The following is a 24,927-nucleotide window of genomic DNA, read 5'->3' on the forward strand; positions in this document are numbered from 1 at the left end:
GCTGGGGTCACCTCTGTGAAACGGCAGCCTGGACGATGAATTTCTAAAGGCAGCCGTGAAATGCGTCCGACCCTGGTGCCCCTCACAGGAGGTGATGCTGACGTCCGAGGCTAACCCGCCTCTCTCTCCTGGGGCGTAGCCTCCATGTGGGGGCCGGCCCCCTCCACCTCGGAGCTGGAGACCACGTGGAGAGCACTGTGCTTGTCCACATTCCTCATCCACATGCTCAAGGTCAACAAACACTGTTGTTTAAAGCTGCTGAGGCCTGGGCTGGTTTGTTGTGAAGCCATAGCAACTGAAACAAAGGGTGTGTCTCCAAGGATGACTTTGCTTAGGCTGAAGCCTGTGGGGACACACTGGGTGAGGAAAGCATTGCAGGCCGGGGGCAGCAGCTCATCCTTCAGCCTTTGCTGGCCCCCCTTACATCACATCTCTTGGTCCAGACATCGCGGGGGCTTTTCTCAGGTGGCTTTAGAGTCCCTGATGGCCGACAACAGCCAAACAGCCAATGTGCCAAACGGAACAAAAGGGCAGAGCACCCATTTCAGGGCTGGTAATGGGGTACAGAGCGCTCTTTGCAACCCTATGGACTGCAGCCCACCAGGCTCCTCTGTCCATGGAATTTCCCAGGCAGGAATACTGCAGTGGGGTGCCATTTCCCTTCTCCAGAAGATCTTCCTGACCCAGGGATTGAACCCACATCTCCCATGTGTCCTCCATCACAGGCAGATTCTTTTCCACTGAGCCACTGAGGAACCTTATATAATATATGAATATGTTGCATATCAATGTTACAATAAATATATATGGGAATTTGGGATTTGGAGAAGATATTAAAAGGTTTGTAGAAAGCAGAACTTTCCTGTTTTGGTCACTTTCCTAACCCTGGGCTCTCGGGATGATCAGGGCTATTGCTGCCCTGCTCTTGGATTTCATCCTGCCTGAGGCGGGTCAGGCTGCAGGACGGGGCGCTCAGGCCCAGATGTCCAGCCAGGGCAGGGAAACTGGACCCTACGCCCCACGTCACCCCCAGGAAGGGGAGAGGCAGCACAGGGGGACGAGCGGGGACCAGGACCGGGTTCAATTTCTGTCCCTGTAAAGCAGAGCCTGAGACAACAGCCTCACTCTGACATGTTCCCTGGAAATGTGCCTGTAGGACGCAGCAGTGAGGCAGGGGGGCCCAAAGCTGGGCAGGGGGCACAGGCCTCCTGGTACTTCTTTGGGACCCTCTCCCACTGATCCAAGCTCACCCAGGACACGTCCAGGTGGCACCGTCTGGATCCCAGGTGCACCCGGACGTGGGGGCCCTGCCGCCAGGTGGCGCTGGAGCTCCGGGAAAAGATGCACCAGGGATCTTCCCCAGGCCAGCGGCCACTGGCCACCGGGGCCCTGGGCTCTGTTCCAGACACCCATCCCGGGCCTGGGCAGGAGTTTAGCCTCGGCTCCCTTCATCCCATCTGCCCAGCAGCTGTGGTCAAGAGGGGTGGGCCAGCCCCCTGACACCCCCCAACCCCCACCCACCCCTACGCCCCTGTGAACATCCAACCAGGGTTCCCGGGCTCCGCCAGGCTCAGTTTAGGGAGCTGGTGGTTAAGCTGTTGGTGGCTTGGAGTCTGAGCTGGTCAAAGTGTTCACACGGGAGACATTAGGGGACACTGCACGGCGGCGGGGTTGTAGGTTGTTGCCATCTCGCCTTGCCAATTCACAGCACACTCCTGCCTTACTGCTCAGGTTTAATTAGGAAGGATGGTCCCAGAACTGCCTGTCGAGACTGCAAGCCCCGTCTCAGGTCCACCCCAGCCCCTGGGGCAAGGTCTGCACCAGGGGCAGGACCTGGCCTCTGGGTTCTGACCAGAGATGAGACTTCCAGGGGCCACTGGGCCAGCCTTTCCATTGCATGACCAGCATCGCAGAGACGTGGAACCCTCACCACCAATGCCCCTCCCCAGGGCCCCTCACAGGCATCACCTTCCCGGCCGACACAGTGCCTCTGCATTGGCAGTGAACAAAGACCCCTCTTACTGATCTTTTCTGAGGACGGCCACATACCTAGAAACGTGTGCTCCTGGTTGGGAACATGAAGGCTGATTGTTCAGGGGGTGTGGGGAAGGGTTGGGGGGGCAGGGTGTTGTGAGACCTTCAGCGGATGAATCACTCCTTCGCAAAGGTCTCCAGGGATATGGACATCTCGAAATCCATCTGCATACAGATGGTCATGACCTGCTCACTGCCCAGAGTGTGGCAACCCCGGGGCTCATAAACCAGAACCCAGGCCTCTGAGACATGAACCTCCTCATGGAGTGCCTAGACATCATGTGTAGAGCTAGGTTTCTGGGGCAGGTCCCCAGGTTTGGGGTTTTCTAAGAAATGAACACGCTCCCAGAGCATGTCAGCACTGTGGTGTGGGGACCACACTTGAGTCGTGTGGATCTTGGTTATGCTGTCACCCAGAGAGTCCTTGTGAAGCAGTCGGAGTTCTGATGGCCTTACGATGACAGGATCATCACTCTCTGCATTTATTTCCTGCACCTGCTCCCTTTCCTCCAGGTACATCTCACCTCCGACCCTAGCCCTTGTCTAAGCTTCACAAGCTGCTTCAAAACTTAGCAGCTTGAGCAACAGTAAAAATTTGAACCTGGGCTCAGCTGGGCAGTCCTTCAATCAAATTAATGCACACTTGGGCCACAGGGCTTCAGCCAGACCAGCTGACCCAGCCAAGAGCTGATGGCACAGAGCTCTTTCCATGTGACTTTCCACTGGCCAGCTTGGGCTTCCTGACAGCAGGTGGTCTCAGGCCACTGGCCTTGGCACATGGCAGCTGGCTTCCACAAAGCAGTGTCCCAGGAATACAGACCCCAACACACAGGCACTTAGCAAGTTCACTGTTGTTAATACCTCACCCTGAACAACCACATGGCCAACCTCCAGGTCAGCAGGGAGTGAGGTCACCATGGGGGCCACAGAGACAGCAGCATGCCATGGTCTCTGACTTTTTCACCCATGTTCATTAGTCTCCAGATCAATTCCCTTGGAGAGTATCTCACCAAACAGCTCCTTTAGGGGAGTCTTGTTTTTCGTTGTTCAGTCGCCAAGTCGTGTCCAACTCTTTGCAACCCCATGGACTGCGGCACAACAGGCTTCCCTGTCCCTCACCATCTCCTGGAATTTGCCCAAGTTCACGTCCATTGAATTGGCAATGCCATCCAACTGGGGAGTCTTGGATCTTAGCAATTACTATCAGAGAACCAAATTCAGCTCAAACACTTTAAACAGTTCATTAGAAGTTCAGAAACCCTCATTGTTATGCAAGATCTGCTTGCTTAAGTCATTACCTTGAAAATGAATTAATTCTTTTTGTCATACTTTTAATGGAGGATGGATTTAATTCTGTGTATAATATGACAAATTTCTGCTAAAGACTGACAGCTGTGGGCATTCATCACCGTTCTCATTTCAGAAACCGTTCTGCCAACCCAATTTTATCATTTTGCTGTGAAGGGATGGGTTAGAACTGCTACTGGCCAAGAGACCTTGGCCACAAGCCCAGAGTATTACCACTGCCAACAGAGTACTTGGCCAGTGGGACACATGGGGTCATTACAGGAGACCAACATCTACACTCCAGTCAGGACACTCTGCACCCTCAGCTGACGTCCCAAGCTCCCCTGAGGCTTGTATCTGAGGGTGTTTATCAGAAAAAGGTATGGAGAGATCTCTTTGGCATTTTTCCATGGAACTTCCCTCCCCTCCCCCCTTTTTTTTGCATTAGGAAATGACAAGAAGTGGTAAAAATCAGCCAGCCGGATCAAAAGGATGTGCAGTGGAAATCAATTTCTTCCCACCTGCACACCCGAGCGCCCCAACTCAATATGCCAGGGCTGCTCCTTGGGTGCCCAGAAAACAATGGTGCCTGGCTTGGCCCGTGTACTCAGGTTACAGCCGGCCGCACACGCTACATGTGGGCGTTCACCAATGTGCTGTGTTACTGCAGCTCACAGGGCACCTTGGAGATATTTCCTGGCCACGGCCACCCCTCTCACAGCCCCTCTCTTGAAGGTCATCTGAAGGACCGCTCAGCTTCGGACGTGGCCACTGACCCTTTAGTTTCCTGGGTCTTTTGGCATCAGTCATCTGATCCACAGAGTTAAGCAAAATATCCTTTTCCATTTGAATCTGACTGTTTTTTTCTGCATCTGTGGTTTCTTCCACTTTCTCACCCTGAATTGTCCTTTGAGGCTGAGCTTACTGAGCGTCTGTACGTGTGCATATGTGTGTGTGACAGACCCAGAGCTTATGAGTGCCACACATGTGTATCTTCAACTTAAGATTATTTTTTACTTCTCATTTTCTGTTTTCAGATTCACCAATTCCTGCTTTTACTGTTCTTAATTTCCTGTCTTGCCTGGTGTTCTTTTCCCCTCTTTGCCTAAAATGAATGCTCACTCTGTTTATTTTTCTTCAGACTTGTCAACAATTCACCAGGGGAGCCATCTGGTTCTGGGGTTTGTATGTGTGTGTGTGAAGCTTTTTTATTACCAGTTCAGTCTCCAGTTATAAATTTATTGATTTTCTATCTCTTCTTGAGTCACTTGTGGCTGTCTGTGTCTTTCTAGGAATGTGTCCATTTCCTATAAATCACCTAATGTGTTGTCACACAGTTATTCACAGTTCCCCTTACGATCTTTTTATTCTGTGTGTTGTCACACTGGTATTCACAGTGTCCCCTTACAGTCCTTTTTATTCTCTGTGGCACATAACAATGTCCCTTTTCATTCCTGATCTAGTATATGAATCTCTCTTCCTTTCTTGATTAGTCCAGCTACACAGGTTTGTCAATTTCGTTCTTCTTTACAAAGAACTGGTTTGAGGGTTTGTGCGTCATTTTCTCCATTGTTTTCCTATCCTCTATTTCATGTGTTCCCATCTGCTTGATTTACTTCCTACTGTGGCTTTGCTTATTCTAGTTTCTTAAGTTGAATGGTGAGGTTATTGACTTCAGATATTTCTTCTTTTTTAAAGTAAGCATTTACGGGTATAATTTTCCTTCTGACACTACTTTCAGCATATCCATAAATTCTGGTATGTTGTGTTTTCATTTTCATTCATCTCAAAATATTTCCCAGTTCCTTGTGGTTCTTTTTGACCTATTGATCATTTAGAAGTATACTGTTTATTTTCCACATTTTTGTGAAGTTCTCAAATTTCCTTCTCGTATAGATTCCTAATTTCATTCTATTGTGATCAGAGAACACACTTTGTATGATTATAGTCCTTTTAAACATACAAAGACTTGTTTTATGGCCTGATAAACTGTCTGTTCTGGGAAATGTGCTTGGAAAGGATGTGTCTTCTATGATTGTTGGGTTGGGTGTTGTACAGACAATTGTGAGGAGTCATTGTTTCATGATGTTGGAAGTCTATTTGCTAATGTCTGTATAGCTATTCTATACATTATTGATAATGAGCTATTGAAGTCTCCAGCTATTATTTTGAATTGCTTATTTCTTCTTTAAATCTGCCTGTTTGGCTTCATATATCTGGGACTCTGTTGTTATCATTGCTATGTCATTTTGATGGATTTTCTATTTCATCATTATAAAAGGTACTTAATTTTCTCTAGCAGCAAGTGTTGCCTGAAACTCTTTTTCGTCTTCTTTTAGTACAGTTACTCCAGCTCTCTTTGGGTGGCTGTTTCTAGGAAATCTCTTTTCTCATTCTTTCCCATTCAATTGATTTGTGTCTTGAAGTCTCCAGTGTGTCTTTTCTTCGTTATCATATCACTCGATCATGGTTTTTGTCCTGTTCTTCTGATCTCAGCCTTTTAATTGGAACGTTTGGCCCATTTACAAATCTGCCTCCAACTGGAGATATGGGAAGAGGGGCCTTACTTTACCTTCTACCTATGAAGCATAAACGATTGCTTGTTCTACTCCTTGCCAAGGCATCTTCAAGAAAACTGCCACCCACCTACTTGGTCACCTTGCCCAGCACTTTACCCCTCTAGCTCAGCTCCCTCCTTTGTAAAATAAGAAGTTGCCATGGATGTTTGCTATTCTTTTGACAAGCCCACCTGCAAATGAGACCTGCATCCCTGCCCAGGGAGGGACCTGTCCAGCCCTCTCCTCCCGCTTCCATCACTGAGAGTAGAGTGCAGAGACCAAAAGGAACATTTGTATACATGGAGCAAAATGCTGGTGGCTGTGATGAGACCTCATCTTTCTTTAGGCCCAAGAGAGCTGGAGGTGTCACCTGAGGACTCCGGTTGTGCTACCATCCCCCACACCATTTGTGCTCAGAGATGAGTCACGAGCCTGAGGCTGGACCCGCCCCGCCCACACCACTTCCTTGTGAGTCACAAGCACCTGTCAGTTCTACCTGCCAAACACGCGGGCTGCCACCTCCCTCCTGCTGCTGCCTCCCCGGCCTGAGCACTCCTGCCTCCCTCAGCCCCTGGGGCCTGATCCGCCGTCCTCCCCACATGCGGGCGGTCACTGCCTGCATGGCCTCCACCATCACTAGCCTGCCACCCAGACACTCCCGTGGCTCCTCACTGAGGACTTCAGAGACTCACCCCTCCCCCCAGGGCTCCCCATTCCCCTCCTCACCTGGGCACCCCGCTGTCTACACCCAGGCCATGCTGCAGCTTCCATGATGGTAATGCATCTACCGCTGCGCTGGCTCCTCAACAGTTTTGACAAAACTGTGATGCTCCCCTCATATACATTTAAGATTACATGTGCTTTTTTACCCTAGTGTATATTTATAAATATTTATATATTTTATATTTGTAAATATTAAATATAATATAATTATAAATATTTAAATAAAATATATGAATATACTATATAAATATATAAATATAAATAAAATTTATAATATATTATAAATTATTTTAATGTAAAACTCTCAGATCTCTTTAGAATGTACACTGTAGAAAACAAGTTTCACATCAATGTAAGACCCACCACGATTGATAAAACATAAATGAGGACTTCCCTGGATACGAATCCGCCTGCCAGTGCAGGGGACACAGGTTCGATCCCTGGTCTAGGAGGATTCCGCATGCCAAGGAGCAACTAAGCCCATGTGCCACAACTACTGAAGCCCGCCCTCCAGAGTGCACAAGTCACAACTCCTAAGCCCTCAAGCCTGGAGCCTAGGCTCTGCAGCAAGAGAAGCAAATGCAGTGAGAAGCTTCACAACGAAAGAGTAGCCCCCACTCAACATAACTAGAGAAAGCCCTCGCAGAGCAACAAAGACCCAAAAAATTAGTTCAGTTCAGTCGCTCAGTCGTGTCCGACTCTTCTTGATCCCATGGACTGCAGCACGCCAGGCCTCCCCGTCCATTACCAACTCCCGGAGCTTGCTCAAACTCATGTCTATCGAGTCAGTAATGCCAAAAAAATAAAGCAAAATAAAAGATAAAGCATACATGAGCAGGATTTCCCAGATGGTCTGGTGACAACTCTGCCCTGTTGATGCAGGGGGCTCCAGTTCAATCCCGGTTTGCAAACTAAGATCCCACATGGCCAAAATATAAAAGTAAATAAAATAATAGTGAGAATAATTAAATAATTTTTAAAAAGAAGATTATACTTAAGAATAAATACACTAAGTATTAAAAAACATACATGAGCAAAAATAATACTACACAGGCAATTTCTACTCCAGTAGTTAGAAATTTTACCCCTTCCTCTTTTCTCCTTAAATATAGTTTCATTACATTCCCCTCACAGAATTTTATCTTAATATTATAGAATTTTATGCCTGAACATGTTTTATTATCATTTTCATAAAATCCTGCAACAGAAACACATGTATAAATGGAAATTATTTTGGTTTCTTATGATCAAAAAGGTCTAGGTGTTTTAAATGTTTTCCTTGAGTTTCATTATGATTATTATTGATATTACTGAGCAAGTCAAGACAGTAGAGATTTTGTAAGTGATTACATGTAGAAAGTGAGGCTGTGCTGGGAAAGCATCTCTAAATGAGATGGTGGTTCTATAGTTGTTGCTCTGTTTCCTGAGGCGGTGCCCGCTGTCTACACCCTGTAATGAGGCCAGTAGTGGCAGCAGATGGGTACAGAAGCCCCTTGAGCATCTTCTCCTGTGTCTCATGTCAACGCAAATCCACTTTGCTGGGGGTCCTGTCGTTGTCTTTTCAGCTGGGGCCTCACTATAGGCGGATATTGCTTCATTCTGGAATTAGAAGGGCAGGCTTGGCGTTCCCTTTATCCTCACTTTTTGTTTTCAGGGTTTTATGTTACACCTGTAAGCACCAAGAACTATACTCACCACGCCTCCTTCCGCCGCCAGCATCACCCAGTTGGAACCCCGTCTGAGTTACAGCAGTTACGTCTCCTTTTGACTTTGTTGGAAGCCGAGAATTAGAAATCACCTGCCTTAGCGAGGGATTTGTTAGCCTGACAGTAAAATCATTTTTATACCTTCTCTGGAAAGTCTGTCCCAAAGCCCCATTATAAGATTCCCAGGGGACCATCAGTTCTGCCCACTTGGTCCAAGCCACCAAGAGAGAGTTAGACTTTGTTCTATCATAGGCTTAAATCTCTCAGCCAACCCAAATATGAGTATGCCACCCACAGGTGCTTAGAAAGCCAGGCACTGTGGCTTCAAACAGCTCAACGAACTGCCAGCCAGGACTTCTCCCAGTGATGGCGTAAGAAGACATTTCGCAACTCAAATGAACGTGTGAATGTGTGTTTCAAGAAACAGTATGAAAATCATTGAGAAATAAATTGTGAAATGTATCTTACAAAAAAGATTACTAACAGCCGTCAAGATTAAAATGATATTATCTGGTAAGGGATTAATATCTGAAATATAGAGAGGACTAAAACTCAACAACAACAACAAAAAAAAAAAACCCTGATTCAAAAATGGGAAAATGGGCAAAGGACTTGAATAGACATTTCTCCAGAGAAGCCATATTAATGTCCATATAAAAAATAATGCATATTTTAGGTATAATTTATAATATTTTGAAAGTATATTTAAAAACAATGCAAAAGCTAATACAATTAATTCATATTTATGATAGATTGTGAAAATAAGTCTAAAGGCTGTTTCTCATAACTAGATTTGTCATATGCAATATCATAATGTCAGATGTAGGAAAAATTACTATTTATGAAATAAAATATATGATAAAAGCCTTGAGAACAATTTAACATAATCTATTAAAATCATAAATAGCCTTATCTACCTTATGCAACATAGTAACCAAAGTTTCCTTTTATATTTAAGAAAAAGAGAAGGTGAAAATGCTAAAAATCTAAGGGTCTATTGGTTGCTTACAATTTTTTTTAATGAAAATAAGAATTTATAAATTTAGTAAATATTTATTTTGCTAAAGATGAGGATTGACTATAATTCAAATAAATATTTCACTCTATGATTTGAAAAAATGGATTTTAGCTTCCTTTAGAATAATGCACACAAAATTTTAATCAGCAAATTTCAGCCTGTGTTTATATTGAAAGCAATGGTTATTCCTCCCTAAACTCAAAATACATTTAAAACCATAATCTTATTAAGCTACAAGCATCCCTGCTCCGCTGCTCAAAGAGACTTGTCTTTCAGCCAAATGACATATCCAGATGACAAGCACTGCCAAAGTCAGGGAGAAAGCTGATATTTTTAAATTCATGAAAGAAGTTGACTTCGGTGTTTCTCACCTATAATCTCTCTGCCTCCCTCCCACGTGACTGTCCCCTGAAAGCGATGCTGACTTTGGCTATACATGCACAGCCCCACTGCTCCACTGACTACATCTCTGGGTGCAGACCCTTCCAGCACTTCTCTCGACAGAGCAGGTTTCATGTGGGAAGGGTCCCCACACTCACCTGCCGTCTTCCAGCAGCCCTGATTTCCAGAACAGGAGAGATGAGGTATCAGTGGGCACCGTGAGTAGGGAATGGGACAGGGGCCCTGCATGCCCCCGGTCAACTTAAGAGGCCAGCATGTGGATGCTAAGGATCTGGGAATCTCTCCTCTGTGTCTACATGCCCCAAGCTGCAAGTGCCCAGATGAGAATTCACATCTGCTGCTTATCCCCAAATTAACGTTGAGTCCACATTGCCCTCTGGGCCATGACTTCCTCAGTATCTTATTCAAGGCCCAGCCAGCATCCAGGGAGTGTGCAGAGTCACTGAGTATTGAAAACAAGCCCCACTTGCTAAGAGGCCAGAAAGCCCTGCCCACCCCTGGGGAGATCTGGGCTTGGGACCAGGGCACCCCAGCTCTAGCTAAGACAGACACCCTCCCTGGCAAGGCAGACTCTGAGCCCACAAACAGCCTGGGCCTCAAATCTCCGTCTCCAGGGAGGCCAGGTGAGCACCCTTCCCTCCCCTGAAGGCCACTCAGAGCCCCAGAAATCCTCTCTCTTGCCGCTAAGCAGCTCATAGCCTGTCAAACTGGAGTCGTCTCATTAATCATTCACAAACTTTCGTCTCCACTGGTATTTGCTATTCGTTAATTGAATAATTAGGTATAATTAATAACCTCACGTATTAGCATCATCACAACATTATGGGTGTCAGGAGGATAGAAGTTAATTAGAGGTTAATGGTGTTGGCTCCAAATCAGATGCTTAAGCTGTGCCTTAGGCTCCTGCCAGCTGGGGAAACATGAACTGTGCCCCTTTAATTAATTTTTCAGTGTTTCTAGGGTCTAGAAAAGCTGATTTTAAAAAATCTACTGATGTCTTTGGACTTGGTGGTTTAAGAGAAGTTCCCAGAAAACCACACCAACGTTGTATATCAATACTTTCACCAAAAACCTGCCTTTTAGGGGACTACATGTAAGCCAGCATGGGGGACACAAAAATCACTCAGATGCAAACCCCAGTGTAATGCCTGCAGCCAGGAAGGTAAAACCGGCCGGCACATGGGTCCCTGCAGGGGGAGGTAGAGAGAGCGATGTCTGTGGCTGAGGGGTGCTGAGCAGCTCTGGGTTTGCAATGAGTGTACTCAGGGAACAGTGGTTCTTTCATAAAGGTGACTCTCTAATAAACCAGTAATTTCCTGTAATGAAGCATTCAGGTCAGGAAAAGAAACTCTGTGTCAAGGCATTGATCATGATTTCAGACTTAGAAAATCCAGTCTTTCAAGGGATATATGACAGACATAGGCTGTGGGAATTGTAGGGAAGATGAGGCTGTCTCTGCTTGAACGTGTTTAGAATTCTTGGTTGTAAGTGAAGGGACCCAATTCAGGTTAGCTATATCACCTGGGCTCCCCAGGTGTTGCTAGTGGTAAAGAACCCGCCTGCCAATGCAGGAGATGGAAGAGATGCGGGTTCCATCCCTGGGTTGGGAAGATCCCGTGGAGAAGGGAATGGCAACCCACTCCAGGATTCTTGCCTGGAGAATTCCATGAACAGAGGAGCCTGGTGGGCTACAGTCCATAGGGTCGCAAAAAGTCAGACATGACTGAGTCAGGCATGACATGCAGTGGCCCACAGCACTGAAAACTCCAGGAGTGGATATCAGGCATGGCTGCCTCTAGGAACTCAGGACGCGGCATCAGGAAGCTCTTTTTGTCTTTTCATTTTTTGAATGGGTGAGGCTTATGAGGAGGCTTCCCTAGTGGCTTAGATGGTAAAGAATCTACCTGTAATGCGGGAGACCTGGGTTCAATACCTAGGTCGGGAAGATACCCCGGAGAAGGGAATGGCAACCCACTCTAATATTCTTGCCTGGAGAATTCCGTGTACCTCTGTGTTGGCATTTTCTCAGCCAGGCTCTCCCTTCCTGTGGCAAAATGCCCCGGTTTAACTCTCTGCCCCCTCAGTTACTCCAGAAACAGCGATGGTGACAGCAATGCGGAAACAGCAGGCACTTGTCCACTGTGCTATGAAACACAGCATCTAGGGGGTTTATGTGGACTGATTCCATTAATCTTCGACTCTTGGAAGGAAAGGGGTCATGTAAAGGGATGATAAGAATCTGGGTTTAGAGCCACACACTTGGGTTAAATTCCAGGTCTTCCTCTCACATCTGGTTGAACTTGAACCATGACTTCACATCCAAGCCTCAGGTTCATCGCCTACACAGTAAACACCTCATTCAGATGAGGCCACTTCAGCCAGGCCTATGATCCAGGCTGGCTTGTGTGTACTCAACAAACATTGGCTATTTGCTTTACCAATTATTTGTAGCAATGATGACAGGGGTCATGTGTACATAGCAGCCGTCAGCTCGGACTTTTAAAAATAGGCCCCGGGTCAAATCTTCCATCTTCCCAGAAATTTTAACCAATATTTTGAAGTCCAAACAGCATCCTTCGGACAGACCTTTGAACTGGGGAAGCCACACAAACTCCTTTATAAGATGTGATACAGGCTGGGGTCAAGACCACAACAGAAGAGTCACATTCTTTGGGGCCACCACCACTGTAGCTGACCACCCGTTGTACAGAAGGTACTGGACAAGCCACGTGGCAAGGGCAGCAGTCTCTCTGAGCAGGTGAGGAATGAGCTTGGCCCGAGGTCCCCACAAGCAAGGACACTGAGCCGAGGCTGAGCCTGCATCCTGATGCTGCGAGGCCAGCCTTGGTGGCACCTCCTGAAGGCTCCAGCAACGGTGCTGGTCCCCCAGCAGTGGCCTCCCCGTGCCGCCCCAGCCTCATCTCGCGAGTGATGAGCGAGCTTGATGCCGCCTATCTTCTCTGCTGGTTTTCCTGGGAGAGTGCCTGCTTGCCACAAAATGGCCATCTAATGGCCACATCTAAAGGAGAGAGGCACCATCAGAGCCAGATGCGGGCGGGTCATGGGCTTCCTGCAGATTCTACCTGGCTTTGCGAGGTAATCACCTCATAATGTGCAGACTGGGATCTACAAAGACCGGAATGTTGCTGTCACAGAAAGAGAGGTGTTGATAAAACATGTCTGGCTGCACGTGGAAGCAAGCGCCTGTGTCCACATTAGTGCCCTAAAATGTACACCTGCCAGGACAGTGAGCTGGGCTCTGTCTAGACCGCCCTCCCCAAACAGTCCCTGCCTGGGCCAGCAGCCGGCTGCTCCAAAAGGCCGCAGAGCCACAGGCAGACAGTCCTTAGGCCCCATCTCGAAAGATAATTGGACATTTGCTTAATGGCCTCAACTTCTATTTCTGGCTCATGGATGCTTTTTCTGGTTTTTCCTTGGCTAAGAGACAATAAGAGCTTCCCTAAGAGACAGCAGCCCAGGCTCCTGACGGCCACACAGACACCAGCCACCTGGAGCGCTGCTGCAAAGGGATCCCAGGCCACCTGGGCAGCAAGAAAATAGAGTGAAAAATTAGCAGCCTCCGGGCTGGGGCCTGGCAAGGTGTAGGGGAGGCCCCCTCCACCAGCCCAGGGCCAGAAGGTGACATCACCCAGCTCTAGCTTGGCATCAGAGGCCCTGCTCAGCCCCAGACTTCTCCCAGTGCACCCTCTGCCAGTCAGTTCAGCAGTAACCCTAGACCCTCTGAGAACCACCACTTGGGGGTTCCTGTAGCCTCCCTAGGGGGCTGGTCCACAGGGAGCACCACACCCTTTCCCCCTCAGCCCCCAAGTCCCTGAAAAAATGTCATGCCCTTAGCTGATTAAATAAGGACCCTGACCCAAGCCTTCCATGAGCACGGGTGCAGGGTTGAGCCTTCTGTGTGCAGAGGGTGCTCCCCCATTGGGACGCAGCCTCAGCCATGCTTCCCTGAAATGAAGGGAATACAGGGCCTTGCCCACCCCCGCCCTGTGGCTCCATGTGCAGGTTCACAGCATCCATGTCAACCTCACCTGTGGGCCATACCGGGAGATGCTGATTCACAGGAGTTCCTTCCATCCTAAGGGTTGACTGTTTCCTAACAAGTCCTTCTAAGGCCGCGTGTCAGCAGCCTCGCGCCCCCAGACTGTGCGCTTCTGGCCAGGCAGACCTGGACCAGCCCCCTAGGCTGCCATGGGGCCTCTGTTCCTCCTTGGCCAGAGCTCTGGGGCAGCACTTGCACCCACACATGCCCCCTCCCCAGCTGCCGGGCGAGGAGGCTTGGGGTTGGAGATGCGGGGTGGTTAAGTTAAGGGGTATTGATGACCAAGCTCACAAGGCTCCCTGAAGACACAAAACAGTGACTAGACCCAAGGGCCGTGGGAAATGGGGTACACACCCCTCCCCGCAGTTTCTAAGGCCTTTCTGAAGGTGTCCACCCACCAGTGGTCCATTTGCTTGCTCCCTGCCTTCCCTCCTCACCCCCACTGCCTCACTCCCCCGGGATCACACTCCCCAGCCCCCCACACCACCCCTCTCTAATCCCCTCCCTGTAAAAGGGGAATGCGGGCTCTGTGTGTCTCAGGCTCTGCTTTCTGGGGAGCCGAAACCAGGATGGGCCCCACCGAGAAGTGACCCCACACTGGGAGTCACTTCCCTCCAGGAGCAGGGCTATGACTGCCCCCCACCCGTGCTTCCTCCGTGCTGGACACAAAGGCTAGGCCGGTACAAAGGCAAACCGCTCTGGTCAGGATAACCCACAGACAGCCCCCTACCCCAGCTCTCCAGAGCATGTGGTTCCCCCCTCCCCAGAAATTCCGGCCCATATCAATTCAGAGTCCAGCAGAGAAGCTGCCCCAAAACCCCTGGAAAGAGGGGACAGGTTTGAAAAGCAGTTGATGAAATGGAATTTAAATCATTCATTTGAATGTTAAATCATGAAATTGGTTATTTTTATCACATACCTTGGGAGCTGAATATTTTGACATATTAATCAGTTCTCCAAAATGGCATTTACATCAAAATTCTGGTTGCTTTTGCTGAGCTTCTGTCCTGGCTGTTACAGTTTCTCTCCGCCCCAGCTGGGTGAGAGGTGGATGCCAGTGGTGACTTGAAACCCATCCCTCAGCTTCCTAGGACATCTCCACCCCATGAACGGGGGAAGTGGTCCACTCCCTGGAGTTCCTTGGAGAAGTTTCCCAAATTTATGTTCAGAACTGGGGGAGGGGATGGGGGTGGGGGGCACCTGCACCTGCTGCTGCCCGGCCTGGACCACACCCTTCACCCTTGTCCCTCCCCCATCCTCCCTCCCTCCCTCATCAGTTCTCATCTTCTTCCTCATTCTCCTTCCTAGAACTCACCAACTCCCAGCAACCTGTGCCATGTTCTTATCTGTCTTGTCTACAGCCTTCCTCTTTTCTCACTGGGATGAAACTCTGAATGGACAAGGAATTTTGGCCCTTTATCTCACCACTTTCTCCCCAGGCACCCAGAAAATTTCCTAGCTGCTAGGAACTACCCAATATATATTTGAACAAACAGATAAACTAGGTACCAACAAAAAAAGACAGCTGAATTTGCACATTATCAAAGGCCAACCCTTCATCCCAGAGGAGGAGACTGTAAGGATGCAAGTCCATGCCAGTTTCTGCTCAGCGAGGGCTTGTCATGTCCCAGCCTCTGAGTGACTCTCTACTCACAGTTCGGGATGAACAAGCCCTTGTTCAGAAACACCTGAAACCTCAGTCTCCAGCCCTGCGCTAGGGCCAGTCCCTCACCTCTGTGCTCCAGCTGCCACCCTCATCTACAAGGGAGTCAGGCAGAGCCTTCTTTCCCAAACGGCTCCCAGGGGCCCAGGGTCGATGGTGCTGCCTCTGCAGGGAGTGTCTGGAAATCACAACCCGTCATGACTGAAGGAGCAGAAACGTAATGACCAGTGAGGACGACCACATCCATCACCCACACAGTGCATCGGAGGACTTGTCTCTCAGTGGAAGCCCCATAGCAACCCTGTGGCTTGGGGACAATTATTAACCCACTTGTTCATGAGAAACTAGGTCGTCAGGGTCTTCCTTTCTCAACATCCTAAATGCACAGAGAACTGGCATTGCGTTCACTCCTGTGGATGCCTTGGGGTGGCTTTTGAGCCCCAGTCTAGCCTGGCCACTTCCCACCGTGGGCTTCCACTCCGTCCCATGTCCCCTCAGCCTTGGCTCATCCTGGGGTGAACCAGGGGTGCCCTCCATGCTCCCAGCTCCCATCCCTCTGCCCTCGTTCCAGAAGCCAATGCAGCCCAGCAGTCAGCCCGAAATTAATGGTGGGAAGCACCACTCCATCGTGCTTCACTCCATTAATTTCAAGATGGCTGCTGTGGTGCCTTAGTACCCAGACTTCAGAAAGGGCACCGCAGGGCTGGCTGTCTCTGCCCTACATCATCTGGGGTGCCTGGGATCGGGGCGACCGAGAGATGCAGATGCTAGCCATGGAGTCTGGTTGGCATGAGCTGCAGGGGTAAGGGCAGGCCCCCGGCAGCTTCTGGCACAACATGAGTCCTCAAAACTAAGTCACAGACGGTGCATACTTTGTTGACAAGATGTGAGGAGGAGGGAAGGACCGTCACAGCACGAGTTAAAGAGCAGCTGGTGGCGGGGAAGTATATCAGCTAGAATGCTGTCCTTGTAAGAACTGCTCCAACCCAGAGAATTCACCAGAATGTGTAGGAAGCCCATAGGTCCAGGGGCAAGACTGGGGACAGGTCCCCCGGAGACCAGGAGAGAAATGAAAACTCACTGCAATGGGCAGTCTCTCCCGGAAGCCACAGTTGACACGAGATGCAAACACCATAGGGGGAATACCTGGTGGTTTGGCCTGAACTGTCTGCTACGCCAGCCCTTTGGAGACAACATAGTTCCTGAAAAGGAAACCAGGCTGCAGAAAGGACGGAAAGAGGGACACGAGTGCACACAGTGATATAAGACGGAAAGAATTCTCACTGGATTCCAGCTCTGTTCTTTTCCTCCAGGCATGCGCTGGACCCAGAACTTCCTCTCAGTGGAGAGATCTCAGGTTCTCCCCCCCACAAAGCAACTAAACACTTGTAGGCAAACACCCGAATACCAAACAGTGCTGCGTGTCTCTCCTCTGAAACAAACAAGCAGTTCCTTGCAATTTTTGTGCCTACAAAGTGCCGCACAGTCTTTGTTTACCGAGGCACTTAAAGATGGTTGATTTCCTCCAAGCTCCTAATAGTGTGAATTCTTTTACCACTTTAAATAGAGTTTATAATGTATTATTTTAGATTTTCAGCAACTATATTTATTTAGCAATTAAGGGTATTAGTGCTGCCAAGTGATTTTGAAAAATGAACGTGGTGGCTGGAATAATGCAGTGCGAAGGCTTGTTCTATTAAACAGGAATCCAGATCACACAGTTTTATCCCAGTCCTCTAGTCCCTGAGTCCCCCAGTTAACTAGAAATACAGACAATAAACTTCTTCCCATCCTAAATAGATTCTCCTCTCTATTAATTCCAAAAAGTTTTACACTGGTCACTATATTCCCAAACTGTCCAATACAAACCATGGTACCTTGGGCGCCCTGGCCACAGACCCCAGCTCTCAGGGCTCAGGGCATAGCCACAAATTCCCCTGTGTGGCCTGGAGACTCTGCCTAGTGGTTTTCCTGCTGTGGGGTCCAGCAGGAAGGGACAGAGGGTGGATCCCCAGAAGCAGACCTTAGCCAACAAGAAATGGGGGTTGGGAGGAGATAGCCCAGTTTCCTGGCCCCTCCGCCCCTTGGCTGGGACAGCGCTGGAAGAAGGGAAGATATTCTGAATCAGGAAGCCAGTGTCTCCCGTGGGAATCCACAGATTAAATCTTAGCCTGGGTCTTAGGTATTTCCCAGGGAAAGCTAAAGGTCAGAGGGTACAGGAAAGAGCTGCCAGTCCCATCAGAGGTGAGGAGTGGGCACCTGCAGGGCCCTCCCTCACTTTCCACCCCTCCATCCCCCACCCACCTCGAGTGGTCCGGGTGGCAGGACCCACCATCCTCCCCTGGCCTTTGTTCTTGAGGCTCTGGGAAGGGGAAAAAAAAAAGCAAATTCCGTTCAATCACCATAACCTGTCCTTGCAGGAGCATAAAAGTAACTGATTGCTTATTTTAAACACCTAACCTATCTATTGCAGCAGCAACTCAGAAAATCTGATAAGGTGCTAATGGAAAATGTGTCACGCATGAATATCCATTTTAAAAACATGCTTATGTCACACTGCACATAAAGGTCAAAATTAATGTTATGTTGGAAACATTTTTCAAAGTACAATTATCTGGACTCGTGAAGTGAACCAAATTCCTGTTTGGTTTACCGTCTTGGACTTCAGCCACAGACATTTCACCGGAAGGGCCTCGCCATAAGACTGTAGGTTGAGTTGATGTGCTACTACAGGACCTCAGGTCCCCCAGCCTCTGTCCAGGGCCCTGCTTAGCCACCCCACCCTCCATGAGAAGCCAGCACCCTTCCTCTGCCTGGCCAGATGTACCCCTTCCCCGCTGGTGCCATCAGCTCTGAAGCCCCTGACCTGGGAGCCACCGGCCTCACGTCCTGCAGCAGCGAGGAGCCCCGTGGCATCCCAGGCGCACACACGAGCGCTCAGCTGCTGACGGGTGTCCAGCTGGGGGACCATCTTCCAGAGACAGATGGGACTCACTTTCCCCTGAAACAGTGTTGCCATGTTACCTGGGGTCTGCAACGGGGGGAGCTGGTGAAGAAAGCAAGAGCTGTTTTACCCTCTCTGATTTCTAAAATTCAAATAAAACAGACAGGCAATGAGGCCAAAAGCATAAGAAACTATAGATACCAATCTTGAGAGACAAGTTGCCCCGGAGACCTTCCTGAGCAAGGTAAGTAGAATAGAAAAGACGGCAGGACATCCCGGGGCCTCAAATTTGGTGGTTAAATGCAGGTGGGTACCCACACAGGCAACCCAGGGATTCTGATGATCAGACGCCCCCGCCACGCCCCTCGCTTCCGCATCCAGACCCTTGGGTGCATCCAGACCCTTGGGCTCAGGGGCTCTGTCCTCTGCTGCCCCCTGGTGTCTGGAAGATTGCCCACATAGACCAGACACGCCAGAAATACTTGCTGAATTTGGAGCCAAAGAGAACAGCCAGCTCTACAGGAGTGAGCCTTCCACCTGCCGTGGATCGAGCAGGGGACAATTCCAGGGCACATGCCCACCCCCTCCACCCCAGCAGCCCCCACCACTGACAGGTGGAGAAAAGTTAAACAAGTCACCTTGCATTCCACCTCCTTCTGTAGCGGCCCTAACAACCTGCATCGTGGAGCTGTTATCCCCAGGAGGGGTCATCCCTCCAAGAGCCGTTCCAAACCCTAAGGTGTTGTGCAAACGAGCTGGTGATGATGATGGAAAAGACACAGCAGGTGTTTCAAGTTCATTTCAAACAAATAAAGGCTAAAGTCCAAAAAGACAGGACAGATTTCTGTTTATGGAAGGTTCAGAGGACAGAACAGACCCTGTTGTCAGAAATGGCTGGGTTCCAAACCAGCCCTGACCCTAACCCCCGCTTCTGGACGGTATGTCTTTGGGGGTCCAATGTCCCATTTCAAGTGAGCATGCTGAGTTTTAATCAGACAATCAATTGGCAGAGTAACAGCCAGACCAGCATGGATGAGGCCGATGTCTGTCGCCGTCTCTCCGGCCGGCAGGTGATGTGCTTGGCTAAGCCTCTTCTGCCTTTGGTTCCTTGGTGTGAAGAGAGAGGAGGACATGACCTCAATGTTTTTCTAGCATTACAGATGCAGAACTGTGTTTTCAAGCAAAGCCCTGCACGCACTGAAGTCAACGTGGCTTATCCACGGCAGGCACCACGTGAACGTTGTAAATGGACACCTCTGCTACAGTGAATGCTTTCCCCCACCCACCCCAGCCCATCCCCTTCAGTGTCACCCTGAACACGTCTGAAACGCCCGAGCAACACGACCCCTGGCACTGCTGTCCTGCTGCAGAAAGTCTGGGCACACGAGACCCCAACCAGCAGGTTTCCCATCTGCCAGTCTGTCCTCCCCACCAGACACAGTCCTCAATTTCTTTGGAAATGTCTTCCCGCCCTTGTTTGAACGAGATGTCCTGAATGTATGTAAAAATCCAAAGATCATAAAAAAAAAAAAAAAAAAACCTCTCCAGAAACTGCTTGAACAGCCACGAGCCCCATCTCCCATGACCACAGAGATTCTTGTTGGATTTTCCTTTTGAAATCACACCTGGCACAACCACAGGAGTCCAGAGCCAGCCACCTCCCAGCTCAGAAACCATTCCAACCATCTGCTGACGCCACCTGGCTGCAGGGCTTCCAGAACCATGTGCTCTGGGTCGTGACCAACATGCGATAAAGTCCTGCTTATGCTGGGAAGATCCTGTGGAGAAGGAAAAGGCTACCCACTCCAGTATTCTGTCCTGGAGAATTCGATGGGCTGCATAGTCCATGGGGTCGCAAAGAGTCGGACACAACTGAGCGACTTGTACTTTCTACACAAACGCCCACCAGTGGTTGTAGAGCAGGTGAGTATGTCAGTTTGGGGCACCTTAGAGGGAGATGAAGGACCCCTGCTCTTTAATGTTATTATTAAGGTGCCTCAGATGGTAAAGAATCTGCTGGCCATGCAGGAGACCCGGGTTTGATCCCTGGGCCAGGAAGATCCCCTGGAGGAGGGCATGGCTACCCACTCCAGTATTCTTGCCTGGAGAATCCCATGGACAGAGGAGCCTGGTGGACTATCTTGCATGATGTCACAAAGAGTCAGAAACGACTGAGAGACTAATGCTAAGGTGCCATTGACCTAAGTCTTTGTGTCTGCTATTGGTTGATCTTCCCCAAGAATCAAGCATGAGCATCAGTCAATTTAGGGCCATCCTCACAGTTGTCCACTTGCGGTGTCACTATGGCAGGTGGGCATATAATTAAATAAGAGATGACCAGCTTCTCCCTAGAGAAGACCAGGATCACCTCCTTACTCTACTCTTATGACCAAAGACAGGGGGGACCCAGGCCAGACAGAGTTCCACATATAGTCAGCCCACACCAGCAGCCTCTCCCCTCCCACCCACCTCCCCAACTCCCTGCAGCCTCACCTGGGAGCACTTCCTTAGAAACTACTTGCCCGTGAACCATCTACAGGGTCTGGTTCCAGGGCCTCCTCTCTCCTCAACCATGGAGGATCATCCTGGGCTGACGAAGCTTCTGGAGACTTTCAGAGACTGTGTCTGCATTAGGGGCACTGCACCCCTGGACAGACACAGGCATAAATCCTCTCTCCCTACATTTTGCCCTGCTGGCTGTGGGGACAAGCTTTTCTGTCCAAAGAGCAGCAGGAGCTGTCTTATCATCTTTAGCAGCCCCAGGAAATCCCAGTGCCTTCCCTCCAGCGAGGGTCCCATGCGACAGAGGCAGAGTGGGGAACAGAGTCTCCAGGTCAACCTGAGCGATATGGCTAGTCAACAGCCATCCCGAGAGTAAGCATGGATATCTGGGTGGGTGCCGGGCAGGAATACTCATTTTACTGGGGAAGCGAGTCTCATCTCATCTCATCTGGCCCTTAGGGCAGAATGCTGTGTTGTCCTGCCCACCAGGGTCCTCTAGGTCACCAGAACCCGGCACGCATGAGTGCCAAGTTGCTTCAGTAGTGTCCAACTCTTTGTGACCCCATGGACTGTAGCCCACCAGGCTCCTCTGTCCCTGGGATTCTCCAGGCAAGAATACTGGAGTGGGTTGAGCGACTTTCACTTTTGGGTCCTGGGGGAGAAGCAGGGGTGATGGAGGCAGGCCCTGGCCCTGGAGGAGCCCCACTGTGACAAGGCACCTTGTTCTAAAGGCAGTCAGCCACGGCAGGGTTTCCCACATGGAGGCAGGATGAAGCACCACCTTCTGGATGCCCTCAGCCTGAAGCCTCCAAAAAGAGACTCTGAGTCAAAGACTCGTGGGGCTGTGGTCCCAGGAGCAGGGGCGTGGGACAGGGGTGAGCAAGGCAAGAGGGAAGCCCACCTCCCCAGCTCAGGCCCACAGACTCTCAATCAGGGGGCACCTGATGACTAAGCACCCTCACGACCCTCCTCATTTACCCCTTGGCTCCCCGGAAGGCTGACCTGCCCAGGGGTCCAGGTGGGATGCGTAGGGCCATGTGGGACAAGGATGTCTGGCACTGAGGCATCAGGGGAGGACCGAGCAGGAGAGGACAGAGCCCAGGCCCAGTCGGACCGCACAAGGTCACAGCCTGCCTGGCTCCGGTCATCACAGCCATGGATGAACCCGGACGGGGGCCAGGACTGAATGGGTGCCCAGGAGGGTCCCATCCAGAGATGGGAGGGACATGGGGAGAGCCTAGGCACTGCCTCTCCAGGAGCAGACCTCTGAGTAGGCGGACATGTGGTGGACCGACAGAGGTCTCACAGGTATATTGTAGAAGTAGGTAAGAGCCACTACAAGTCAAAGAGAATAGAGTAACTCCAGACTCAGAGAGGCCTCAAAGAACCAGAAACAGCTAAAGAGAAGGTAGAGAGAGCATTGGACTAAAATTTTTCCAGCTTCTGGAATTAACATATTTCTCCAAATTTTACTTGCCATCAAGCCCAATTCACCACTGACTTCTGCGTCCACCTACCTCACCCACTGAGGAGCGGGACAAAGAGTTGAATGGCGATGTTAACAAAGAGAGCGAAAGGCTTGAGCAGATAGTTAATAGGAGGTTGTATGAAAAATGACAAGCACAGCTGAGAAGCTGGACGAACTCGTGACCAGTAAGGACAACTTAAAGCCACAGCAAACTGCATGGAAAGAACACACTTCAGCTTTCAAATCCTTTCTAAGATTAGAGATAATGTTCTATGCATGCCTGCTCACTGTGTCTTTCTATTTTGTGAACCCATGGACTGTATCCCACCAGGCTCCTTCTGTCCATGGAATTTTTCCAGGCAAGAATACTGGAGTAGGTTGCCATTTCCTCCTCCAGGGGTATCTTCCTGACCCAGGGATCAGACTCACGTCTCTTGCACGTCTCCTGCACTGGCAAGCGGGTTCTTCACCACTGCATCGCCTGAGAGTGCCTGGAAAGAATTTGGAAGCAGTCAGTCTTCCTACCAGTAACATATGGAAAAATCAGCACATGCTTGCAAATCTTAGGTTATTCCCCAGTAGTATTTGAAAAATGGGGTTAAACTTATTAATTAATCAAGCCCATTTTCAGTATGAATGCTGAGGTACTTTGTCATTCATTTCTCATCTCATCCATCTCCTTGTGTGTTTCCAGATTACTGTAGATGCTTTCTTTCAAAGGAATAAACCACTGGACAAAGAAAAATAAGCACATACCACACTGGGACACAAGGTCTGGGTTGCAGGGTCAATAAATTTTGACATTTTAGGTTTCCAAGTGGAGAAAGGAAAATAGGGAGTGGGAAGGATTTAAAAAAAAAAAAAAAACATTTTAAGCTCACTTTGAAGAGCTTGGTGACTTGGGATGTTAAATTCTTAGTTTCCAACTGAAAATGGTGTTTCTGTCTCTATGAATTTCTGTTATATAATATAACTTAGGATTTGTGAACAGCTTTATTTTCTTTTTAAATTAAAGAATGTTTTATTGCTTTAAAAGATTAAAAAATAAAGCCAAGGGCGCGATTCCACTCTATCCCCCAGTGCAGAAAATCAGACATTGTCAAATGCCAGCAAGGTGCCAACAGAGGGGAGCTCCTGTCTTTGGGAACTTTTGACAACAAAACCACCTGGAAACTGGCACTTTCCTATAAAGTTATACCTCTGTTGTGGCTGTAACCTAACAGCCCACACATGGGCATGTATTCAAGAGAAGAGAAAACCGGTGTCCAGAGACAAAAGTTCCCAGGATCTGCATCACCATGGGGATGACTCAAAAGGAGGGTTCTGATCTCAGCCCCAGCCTGGACAAGGCAACAAAACATTACTCGGAGCAACAGCAGCCTGACAAAAAAACACCACCACCTGTGAGGGCAGGAACAGGAAATCAGTCTGGGCTGAAAGATCAGAACCGGTATCCCAGGGTGGGGAGCAGGCTGGATGGGAAGGATCATAGGGAGACTCCTGGGATGATGAAAACCTCCTCTATCTTGTCTGGGTGATGCTCACACAGATGCGTGATATTATCAAAGCTCATCAAACTGAAGGATCTGTGTATTTTACTCTGTCAATTATGTTTAAATTAAAAAAAAAAAGCAATGATAAAGGTGGGCCCCTGACCAACCCAGGCACAGACACGCAGGCCTGGACTGTGTCCTGCTGATGAGGCAGGTTTGCACGGTGTTTGCCCGCCTGTCTCAGGTCCCAGGGCAGCAGCTTCAGTTATTGTGTGAACAAATGAAGTCAGGATCACCACATCCCCTGGCTTCAGCCCCATGCTGCTTTGTCACTGCTCCCACTGATTTCATCCTGACCTTTCCAAGTCATTAAGTATTGGACACCAGGTCTGATGGCAAGACCATCCATCCTATTGGACGGGCCACACCCTGTGTTGGGGGAGGTGGTCTGGTGGCCACGCTGCCCACTTCCAGAGTCATCTGAGGTCCCTTCACTGCTCCACGCCCCGACGTCCTTACGTGTAAGGTGGGGACATTGTGGGTACCTACATCACAAGGGCTGCAGTGGAGGTCAAAGTGGATCATTTCTACTGAGGGCTTATGGCGCTTGCTCAGTAACATTTAACTGTTTTCCTCTCTGCTGGGCACGTCATGTCTTTCCAAGTTTCTATAAACAAGGCTGCAGTGAACACCTGTGATTTTACTTGTTCTGAAATATTTCCTAAAGACACATTCCTGGAAGTGGAAACCCTGTCCCACAAGAAGCAAAGCTGCTTTCCAGAAGGAGTCTTCTAAGTTCTGCTGTGACCAAAAAGATGAGACGGAACCCGTTCCCCATACCCGTGCAAGATTGTGCATTGCCGTGGGGGGTTTTTGTTTGTTTCAGGGTTTTTCAGCTATGTCATGTGGCATGCAGGCTCTTAGTTCCCCCATCAGGGATTGAACCCGTGCCCCCTGCATTTCAAGCACAAAGTCTTAACCACTGGACCACCAGGGAAGTCCCGACTCTGTGTTTATACTTGTTTGCAAAGCTTTCCCATTGTTGGCAAAAACACTTCCTCATGCTGCC

General features: G+C 49.3%; 1 long non-coding RNA gene across 2 annotated transcripts in view; it reads right to left on the reverse strand.

The window, feature by feature from the left end:
* The window catches only part of LOC133044784 (uncharacterized), a 58,057-nt gene that overhangs the window by 29,378 nt on the left and 3,752 nt on the right, over positions 1-24,927 (reverse strand). For both annotated transcript variants that reach the window (XR_009690055.1, XR_009690056.1), the window contains exon 2: positions 22,795-22,856. This is a non-coding gene — a long non-coding RNA (uncharacterized LOC133044784). The remainder of the gene's footprint in view (positions 1-22,794; positions 22,857-24,927) is intronic.

The sequence above is a fragment of the Dama dama genome, chromosome 23 (assembly GCF_033118175.1).
Source record: "Dama dama isolate Ldn47 chromosome 23, ASM3311817v1, whole genome shotgun sequence".
In the NCBI taxonomy this organism is placed as follows: Eukaryota; Metazoa; Chordata; class Mammalia; order Artiodactyla; family Cervidae; genus Dama; species Dama dama.